Raw genomic sequence first — 10,694 nt, forward strand, 5'->3', positions numbered from 1 at the left:
GACATGTAACATTTTTTATTGAAATAGAACAAGGTTTAGAAGGATGAGAGGTTGTAACATTCCACTATATAATAATAGGAATCAAACTGAAATGCGCCTTATCAAGTCAATTTCGAATAATAAAATGGCTCTCTAACTTCAAATTGATTCCACTGTCACATGTATATTTCAAAAGATGAAATATACGTGGAGACTGGCTTAGGAATTGATGAGGATGATCCATTCCTTGTTTGGCAGCTTTAGGAAAGCACTTAAAGATACTAGCAGACACAACTAAAAGGGTGCACCTTTAGGAAAGCACTTAAAGATACTAGCATATCAATACAGACACAACGAAAAGAGTAGCAGGTGATATTTGCATCCTCAAAACTTCATACATTGCATATCAATACAAACACAACTAGTTGTTCATACATAAAATTTAATAAAAATATGTTCAATACTAAAAATTAATGAAAAAAATAATTTTTTCATCTTCGTTACATTCATCATTTAGCATGTTTCCTTGATTATATACCTATAATATATCATAATAGTTAGTCGATTGTATATTTTAAAAAAAACATACAAATAAATGGAGAGCTATGTGGTGGGCCTTTTCCTCCATGTTCATTGGACAACTCACATGATTTCCCTCAATAGTTCAAGCAGGGTCTTGCCACAAGCTATTTTCAGTGACTTCTGTTATTGTCATTTACATGTCCTACTGTGCACCTTGGGAACAAGCACCGCAAGAAGGCTACAGAATTAGCAAGAATTTTTTGGTCCATTGCTGGGAGAAAGACACGTACTCAAGCTCCTGCCGAACACGAATTGCAACCTCTTCAGTTGCAGGAGAAAGTCGTCAAAGAGGTGCTTTCTATCCCTACCATATATGTCTCAGGATCAAGTTTCTTTTGTTTTCAAGATATATTCATAAAACAAATAAACAACCAATAATTATATAAAAACTAATTTACTGGACCAAGTAATCAAACAAATAATCCGTTCTAATTATAACACTTAAATCATAACAAATATATCTGGGACAAAGACAAAATAGGCATAGGTACTGCATGCAGAGGGCACCTCGTGTCTATTGTTGATTAAGGAGGTTATTGGTGGAGGTTTCTAAGAGTCTAAAGGCAGAGCTAGTGATGTTTTTATTTGAACAGAGCTAGTGATACTTATGCGAAAGGCTTAAGGAGTTTTAAATTCCTCACTAGTTTTTATGAAAAAAATTATTTCACACCAATAAATAACATTTGATAATGCAAGTAAAATAGTTAGTAAAAAAAGTGAACTTTTTATTTATAAAAAAATTAAAAATAAAATATATTGTTAAAATGAATATAATTTTTTTTTTTGGTGTGAGAGCATTATTATCTCATGGAATGTTAATTGTGAAGCACGTTAAGTTAATTCTCACCTGATAAATTTTTTTGTTAGAATAAATTAAATTTAAAGTCAGGTATATATTAGATTATAAAATATGTGAAAAAATATTGAATACAAAATTTTAGCTATAGAGATTGAAAGAAAATTTTGCACTCGCTTAAAACTATGAGTAATTAAAAAATATATATTAAACCGCAAAAATCTTTAACGGAAATGAATTTTAGTATGAACTTGCATATTAATATGAATTTTGTGTTTAAGTAGAAATGAAGGTTACCTTCGATGTTGACTCGCCCTTTCGAGAGAGAATCTTCAGTTTCAGCCGTGAATCGATTGAGAAGTTGAAAGGCTCAGTGAACAACAGTAGGAAAATATTTGGAACAAAGAAGGAGGAGGTGGACGTTGAGTTAATGGCCAAGCTGAGCAATGACACAGAATTGAAAATGGTCGCAGTGGACGAAACAACAGAGATTTCTTCGTTTCAGGCCTTATGCTTTATGCATATCTATATTTGTTTCACATGTAAGAATGTTCAAAGAAAGGCATGGAATGAGTCAAAGTAACATGTGAAATGCACTGTGCAAGTTGATCGCTGAAGTGATTAGAGTAGGTGGAGTGCGTATAACAGCCCAAGCAACGTATGAATCAAGTAATTGTCAGCAATGACAATGGGCTCAAATGGAGGAAAAGCAACAATAAAGGGGTGTTACAGAATTGTAATAATCACAGATGGCGCAACCAAAAACCTTGACTAATATCACACTAGATAGATGATAATGTGAGATATGCTCGAGGTGTTGGTGTCATTACATATGGGACTTAGGAAGTGAATACAGAGTCTAGACTGCAATGAGATAAAGATGGGAGGAAGACTGCACCTGGGACAAATATAAAAACAAAACTGCAGCTGACCATAGATAGAACAAGACTTTATCTGGGAAAAAGATAAGGTTCAAATAACATCTGACAGAGATGAAGAAAGCAAATACAATTATCAAGCAAGAAAACAAGCCAAGAGAAGGTTTCAAACAACAGGGTTGGATCAAACCACCAACAATAAAGGTGGCAAAGAACATAAGGTAGCACCTGGTGCTCCCAGCTGGCTTGAGTATTCTGAAATTGTAGGCAACAAGAAATAGGAGTGAAGAACAAAATAGACTCTGAATATAAAACAAAATAGAAGATTAATGTTTTTAGTCTTTGTACGTTCTCATGTTGTCAATTAAGAATAATGTTTTCTTAAAGCTACATAATGAAACATTATTCTTTTTATGTTCTATAGACATAATGGTGGCATCAACTCCAATAATCAAAACCAATCATTTTATGTTCTATAGACATGAAACCAAGAAATTAAACCACTAGAACCTTATTATTATATGAAATGTACCTATTGCCTGGCGTTCTGGGTGAGCCTCAAGCCAATGTTGTTCACACTGAATGTTGAAAAGAGCTCGTTCTAACTTTACTATCTCTTCAAACAAAGGAGTTAAATGCTCTGCAAAGATGAACATGTAAACAATAACTCACCAATTCAGGAGGATCCACAGTTGCAAAAATGTATGAAATTAATTAATCAGTTCATGTATGTCTCACCATCTTTTAAATGATGATAAAAAAAACTCAACGTGGTTACTGTGGACATCAAAATCAATTGTTTCATGATACGGAGACCATTTGTTGAAGCAGAAGCGATCTTCGAGCCACAAATTCGAATATTTCGCTTGTCACGTCAAGAAAAAAAACAAGGACATACACGGGTTAGCTCTCATACCTGGTTCTGGTTCTTCTCACGGTCAAATCCCTCGTCAACGAAAGCCTTCAAGCTCCTAACACTGTTCACTCCACCTTCACGCTGGAAAGATTGTTGAGGATGGAAAACAAATTTTAGGTTTAGGTCATGATGGATTTACGAATTGCAGGAGAAGATGAACTGAAAATTGAATCCAATTTAGGGATGGCGAAAATGCAAAACAATGAAGAAGACAATGAACAAAGAAGAGAAGCGACGTCCATTAACGAATACACAAATGACCGAGATTGCGAATGATGAACACAATGAACGGAGAATAAAAGATAGATCTGGATGATAATTGCGACACACTTACCTTAGGAATTTCAATGGAGGAAGAAGACTAAGTAATGGAGGAAGAATAAAACCTGTACTTAGGGATTTTAATGGCAAACCGAACAACGATTTCAATGTCAAACCGAACGGTGAGCTCAATGGAGCAAGAATTTGATGCACGAGGAAAAATGATTTCGGGGAAGAAGGGTTTCAAAAGCGAAGCTTATGCGGCCAAAGCTAAAGCAAGCTAAGAGGAACTAGGTACCACGAAATTAGGGATTTTAATATCCCTTACCAGCAGTTGAATCCAGAAACTGTCCCAAATGTTTTAAGAAAAAATTAATAGAACGTTTTCTGCGGTGGTGTAAAACCGCCGAAACTTTATGTAGGTTATTAAAACCGCCAAAAAAAACCTCTAGTAAAAATATATATTTTTGTAGTGTACCAATTATTACTTGTGGTAATAATAATATTGTTCATAAATATTGGAATTGTTGAATATCAATTTGCTAATGATAATTAAGTTTGAAATATCTAAAAATCGTGATAATAATGATTAATTATAAAATTAACAAAATTCAAAAAATAACCACAGGAGGAAATTTAATTATTATAAAAGCGTTAGTGTTAGAGAATTAACTTAGTATTGTGTCTTACATGTTCTTATTCTTTTCCATTCGTGCAAGTATTACAAGTACCTTTTGATTTAATCAAGGGTTGTTTACTCCTAATTTCTTAAATTATAAAGTTGTTCATTCAATCCATTTGATTCTCAACTTAATGTTTACTCTTTATACTCTCCAAAATCATAATTTTTGCTCCTAAAACATTTATGTACACTAAATCACACAAAACTAAAATAAAAACAATTTATGATAAAAACAAAACCAAATAGTTAATACAATTGTGTGTGCAAATAAACTAATTGATCATACATATATACACAATTTAAACACATCACCTACAAGTTGTTTAAATTTGTAAATTAAACTCCAAAAGTAATTAAAAAATAGGGACTAATGTTAGTCTTGACTGACTAAAATACTTTAGTCATTGGATAGTTTGAAATTATAGGAAGTAAGTTATAAAATATAAATTGCAAGGAAAATATAAGAAAAGAAATACATATTTATCAGCTTAACTTATAAAATAAAAAACAAAAAGTTATTTAAAGTTTTAATAGATCTAAGGACTCTATCTTTAAAAATTATTTAAATACAGACTAATTTTAGTTCAAGGAAGTGAATATTTCAAATAATTTAAAATTGTAAGAACTAAACAATAATTTAGTTTTACATGTGTTCATTTTCTAAATTAGATGTGCTAGGAAGATCGAAATATACATGATATTTTTTTGTTACGAAAAATTACACAATATAGACATGTCATGTTAAAACATTAGGCACCCCAACTATGTCGCAAATAGAAAATATTGACAAAAACATGGACAATCATTTAAAGGTGGAAGAACAATTTGTATGAGCTCTTGTTTATACTACTTAGAAGTCTAATATGTATAAAAAAAACATGATGATAAGAGAAATCAAGAAGAAATAGAAGGTTTCCCTGCTAAGATGATACGATTCTTAGCAATAATACCTAAGTTTAAAAGATTGCTTATCATAAAGAGATGTAAAAAACTTGACATGACATGGATATGGTAGAAAATATTATGAACTTCTTTGAAATTTAGCTAATTCTCCACCATAGAAGATGATTCATAGAAGATATTTTCAAAATTTGGAAAAGATTAATGAAAAAAAAAATAGGGCATTAATTAAAGATGGGAAGAATTTTTATCAGAATTAAAGTATTAAACATAGTTCATGATAATTTTGTTGGTCACTTAGAATTTTTCTCCATGGTTATACATAGACAGAAAATGTGTTACGTTTGTATGATGATTTCAAGTCCGCAATAACCAGGAAAGGACATATATGTATCATGAGTCCCTTGATTTACAATTTAAACATGTTGCAAGAAACAAAAAGTGAATGTGTTTGATGCATGTTGTGAAGATAATTTTAGGTTGTATGCAATGTTACTTTATACCATAAACGACTGCTAACATATGTAACTTTAGCAATTATAATATCAAGGGTCATTATGTAGGTCATATATGTAAAACATTAGTTATATGCAATTGTAGGACGAGCAAAAGACCTTGCACAACAACAATTATAAAAAGTTCGTTCCCCATAGCCACCTAATTGTGGATTAAAAAAACATTTAATTGAAGTTAGGGAAATGAAGTTGAATCAATATCTTGAAATGAAAAAGGTGCATACTTGTTCTCAACTTGTCATGCTCTATCTGAAAAAGAAAAAAAAAGTTTTATAACTGTTTACGTAGTGTGAAGTCTAATGTTAAAAGACTTGTGTCCATGTAACATATAAAGTTAATTGGTTTGAAGTCTTGTAATTTTCATGTATTGATATAACAAATTTTTACTTGTGACTATTCACAACATATTGCCTTTTAGTGTTGTTGAATATAGTGAAAATTATGTATAAAATCCATCTTCCTTATGTTGAATATACACATAGAATCTTTTATTTATATTAGAAGAAATATGAGTTAAGCCGAAAATATAAATAAGAAATAATAACAAATTAATTAAAGATAAATGATAAGTATAAAATCAAGATAATATATAATTCATAAAAACTTAATGAAAATATATGCTTCTGCACTCGAATGACACTAAATTACTAATGATTTGTTAAGATAACATAAAAGACAAAATATCAACCCAGAAGACTCCTCCTAAGCAACAAATTTGGGAGGTTGCTCCATATAAACCTTTTGCAAATCGTTGTTGAGGAATGCATTATTGACATTCCATGGATAAAGAAGTCATTGTTGAAGAGCCATACCACGACTATAAATAAACTAACAAAAACAATCTTTCTCATGGGAGAAAAAAACATATATGAACGAGTCAAACGTAATGGTGATAAAAGAGAAGTTAGAAGAAACAATAACTAAAGAAGCCATGGATGACAAAAGAGAGAAACCTTAAAAATTCAAGATTCTCCAATCAAGGCACCTAAAACAGGAAAAAAAGAGCAAACTCGATTTTTTTAATAACTGCCTAAGAGGAGACGGAACATGCGACCACGCACGATGAACCATAAAGAAAAAATAGTGACCTCGACGCTCTAAATAATTGCTTAAAGGGAGACGAGACGTCCATCACCCATGACGAAAAAAGGAGCAAATCAACAATTTGAAAAGGAGTTAAGAGCGCGTAGGAGCTCCAATGAAGCCATCGTTGATGGCATAGTGATCGTCTAGTCAAGACTATCAAAATCGTGTGATCGTCGATCGAAACTGTAATTCCTAGTAGTGCCTATTAGAAATGTATTTTTCACCTTTATTTTAATATCATGGTGAATTTGATACTTCATTTGGAGAGATAAATCCAATTGTATCTTGTTCAAAGATACATTATAAAAAGTTAGTACCGTCCGAAAACTTCTATTTTGAAAAGATACATTGCAAAAGCAACCATTGAGTTTTTTTTTTCAAAGTACATGTCAAATACTAAACCAATAGGAATTCCTATTTCTCGATATGATGGAAGGTACGAAGGTAAAGATACTCAAAATGTTTAGATTACAAATGTTATTTAAAAAGATATGGAGAAAGCATATTAAATAATACAGATGAAGTATTGCATGTACATATTGCAAAGCATAAGTCAAATCAAGATAGCATAACTTTGAATAAAAATGGGTATTGAATGAGCGTAAACAGAGTTTCTTAGTTTGGTTTAAGAAAAAAGATGTATAGCGAGTTAATGCTTCATAAACACTTTTGAGGCTAGCCACTTGGTCTAATAACAATGTCATTACATTCGGTTGGTGTAATATTAATAACTATTAGTTTTATACAAAGAAAGAAGATAACAAAAGTTGAGTACAAAATAAAGAAATTACCATTCAAGCTAAATTTCTTCACTTTGCTAACAAAAATTCAATCACAAAATCCAAGATTTATTACAAAGTCATATATGAGATTTGGGAAATTGATTATATGACATTTAGACAGCTAGTGTTCAAGTGTAAATGAGTTAATGGTAAAATGAGTGTGAAAAAAATGATTTAGAATTTGTTTTGGTGAATCTAAATAACATTGAGTGTAAGGAATAAATTTTTGATTTTTGTGAGATGTATTGTTTCTCAACACGAACAATTGTTGTCAAAGTGGATAATGAAGTGGATGACATGTATATTATTTGAAATGATTATATTAAAAGGATATGGGAAAAAAACTTGTTTAATAAATTATTGTTACGTACTTTTATTATTATAATATATTTATTTGTTGAAATTCATTAACGACATTGTTATTTCTTAAAGATTATGACGAATTTCAGATTTGATCGTGGAAAAAGCAAACAAACTATAAGATATTTCATCCAATTGCCTTAATTGATTGTGGAATAAGTTGCCAAGGAGAGCACACGTGTTGATATAGATACTTATTTTTACAAAGCATTAGGCCCAAAATGCTCCTAGATTTATGAGCTATTTAGAAGTCACAACTTGATATATTATTCAAGATATCCTATAATATATTATTCAACTCGATGTGTTGTATGAGAAAGAAGAATAAAAAAATAACAAAGACACCAAATAAAAAGTATTTTGTTAGCTTTATTAGTTCAAAACTTTCCTAATTTTTTAGCATTTATTTTTTCAATTATTTCTTCATTTTTATATCTAATCTATTTACTCTTCTCAAATATATCTTTTAATTTAATTAAATTTGACAATTAGTACCTTCTAAACCTATTCTTCGACCTTTATCTGTATAGTTGATTTTTCAATCTATATATCAATTTTTAAATTTACCTAGTCTGACAAAGTAAATGATACTAACATATGGAAATTCACTCTCAATGGAGCTTATGCTATTATCCTAATCTTCAAGATTCCACCTAGGCCCATCATAGAAGAAAAAGATTTAGAATTTTTATAGCAATTATACCACATCCATTATAGAGTCAAAGAATCATATTATTATGATAGTGTTATTACCATTATAGATAAGTGGAACCAACGTGTTAATTTTATAAAAAGATAGTTCTTTCAATAATTTATAAAGAGATAGCGCCAAATCGTTAATTTTTAAAATAATCAAGCACCAAATCATTATTTTTTAAAACAATCAAGCATAAGATAATAATTATGTTTTGAAACAAATCAAGCAACGAGTCGTTATTTTTTAAAATAATAATTTTTTTAATGTTTGTTATAACGTTTCAAAATAACCAGAATGTAATTATATTTGGAACTATTTCTCACAATGATTTCAATTTTACGAAATCGATTACTATTTTTTATAATTAATTATATCGCGTTAGAAATTATTTTAACTTTAGATAAGACAGAGCTGAAATCATCTTGGAGTTATACAACTTCATCACATAAAATCGTCTGGAAACTGTACAATTTACCTATTTTTATAATAGTATAAAATATACCTATTATCGTAATATATGAGACAAATTTATCTATTTTTAAAAAAAAAAAAAACCGTTCTTCAGTCTATTTGTTGTGGTAGGTACTTTGCATTTTATAGGTTATAGAAGTTGATTTTATTTACAGACCCAGTTCACATTTATTGGTGTGTTAATTCTTTGCTAATGATAATCTAGTTTTTCTGTTGACTTGTGAATTTTTTTATTTCTGTCCTATTTTTAGTAATTAGTACTAGTTTTAGTTGTTCTTTGATCTTTTTAAGTCTGTTTACATAGTTTCTATAGTTTCCTTTTGATGTTTTAACAGTAAAGTAGGTTATATACTAATTTTAGCATTTCAATTTCTGGTCTGATAGTGATTTTCTATTTTCTTGTTATTTTGAGTCACTAATTTGTTTTTCAGTTTTCCTCTACATTTTGCTTAGATGGATTTTTTTAGTGTTTTTTTAAAAGCACACTTGATAACAAAAAATTATGATTAAGACAGTGAAAGAAAAGAAAAATTCAGAAGATAATATTTTCTTTAAAAGACAACTCTTTCTCATTTTAAAATTTGTTAGAATTAAATACTTCTTCTAAAGGATATTTCTATAATATTTTAAAAAATATCTCTTAAATATTGTAAACTATATCTGAAAGAATCACTAGTACAGTAAAACGATTCGGTTGTTTTTGCTTATAGATAGCGGTTCTGGAACCGAAGCATATACGAGCGAGGTAAAAAGTCTGCTTCTTTTGCCTCGATTATAGACCGAAACCGAAAATAATAGGATTTTGACTCGGTTCTCTTTTGAACCGAGGTAATATACTGGAAAATTCAATAAAAAAAAATGTTCCTGTGAGTCCTTCTTTCAGTGCTTTACTGTAATCTTTGGCAGTTTACACTGAGTAGTACAATAATCATCGATATCAAATGTTATCAACATCTTCAACCACAAGAAACAAGGGATAATCTTTTCACAAATTAACAACATGCAAAAGATGTCCTCCTAGACTATCACGACTCATGACAAAATGGCATTGCCCTATTTCTGTGAAGTAAAAAATGGCAAGAACAATGTCACAAAGATGTCCATCAGCTTCCTTACCCACAAGCTTCATCTCCAAAGCTTCATCTCCCTCAACTGTTTCTCTGCCTCAATTCCATGACCAGTACAAATGTACATACCAAGGAGTCTTTCATGAATCACTCCATATAGTGATGGGCTGCCATCCTGTATTAGCCAATTGGACAACCGCACTCCATGGACCAGTAGCAAAACTCTGAAAAAAAATTGAACAATATTTTCAATGGTGTTGGTGATGCCTACAACCACAAAACGACAACTATCAAACCCAAAACAATTGATAAAGAAAGAACCTGGCCCAGGTGGGTCTCCTCCTAGGGCACGAGCCCAGGCCAGAGGTGCGGCGGAACAAACTTGTCGAGCTTGGGGGGCGGAGATGAGAGCAAGGAAGCGGCGCCAGTTCGACGAGGAGAGAGATCGCGTCCGTGGCGGAGCCAGATCGCGTTCGGTGGAGGAGAGAGATCGCGTCCGTGGCGGAGCCAGATCGCGTCTGGTGGCGGAACCAGATCGTGTCCAGATTGCGTCCGGTGGTGTTGCGAGATCGCGTCCAGATCTCGTCCGGTGGCGGAGCAAGATCGCGACCGATGGCGGAGAAGGATCGCGTCCAGATCGCTTCCCGTGGCGGAGCGAGATGGCGTCCGGTGGCGGTTCTGATTGGTGGTGGGGTTAGGGTTGCGGGGGTGGGAGGCGTGAC

The 10,694-nt window shown here is 31.7% G+C and overlaps 1 long non-coding RNA gene across 5 annotated transcripts; it reads right to left on the reverse strand.

Moving 5' to 3' along the window:
* Positions 1-222: 222 nt before the first annotated feature.
* Positions 223-3,758, reverse strand: LOC108338677 (uncharacterized). 5 transcript variants are annotated; one of them, XR_008250450.1, is made up of 5 exons: positions 2,974-3,757; positions 2,768-2,875; positions 1,655-2,490; positions 288-865; positions 223-237 (listed from the first exon to the last, which is right to left on the reverse strand). It is a non-coding gene; the product is annotated as an uncharacterized LOC108338677 (long non-coding RNA). The 5 variants fall into 5 exon arrangements; XR_008250451.1 differs by lacking the exon at positions 223-237 and having other exon boundaries at positions 355-865; positions 2,974-3,310; positions 3,538-3,758; XR_001833058.2 differs by lacking the exon at positions 223-237 and having other exon boundaries at positions 355-865; positions 2,974-3,232; positions 3,486-3,758.
* Between the last annotated feature and the right edge of the window lie 6,936 nt (positions 3,759-10,694).

This window comes from Vigna angularis, chromosome 7, assembly GCF_016808095.1.
Source record: "Vigna angularis cultivar LongXiaoDou No.4 chromosome 7, ASM1680809v1, whole genome shotgun sequence".
Taxonomy (NCBI): domain Eukaryota; kingdom Viridiplantae; phylum Streptophyta; class Magnoliopsida; order Fabales; family Fabaceae; genus Vigna; species Vigna angularis.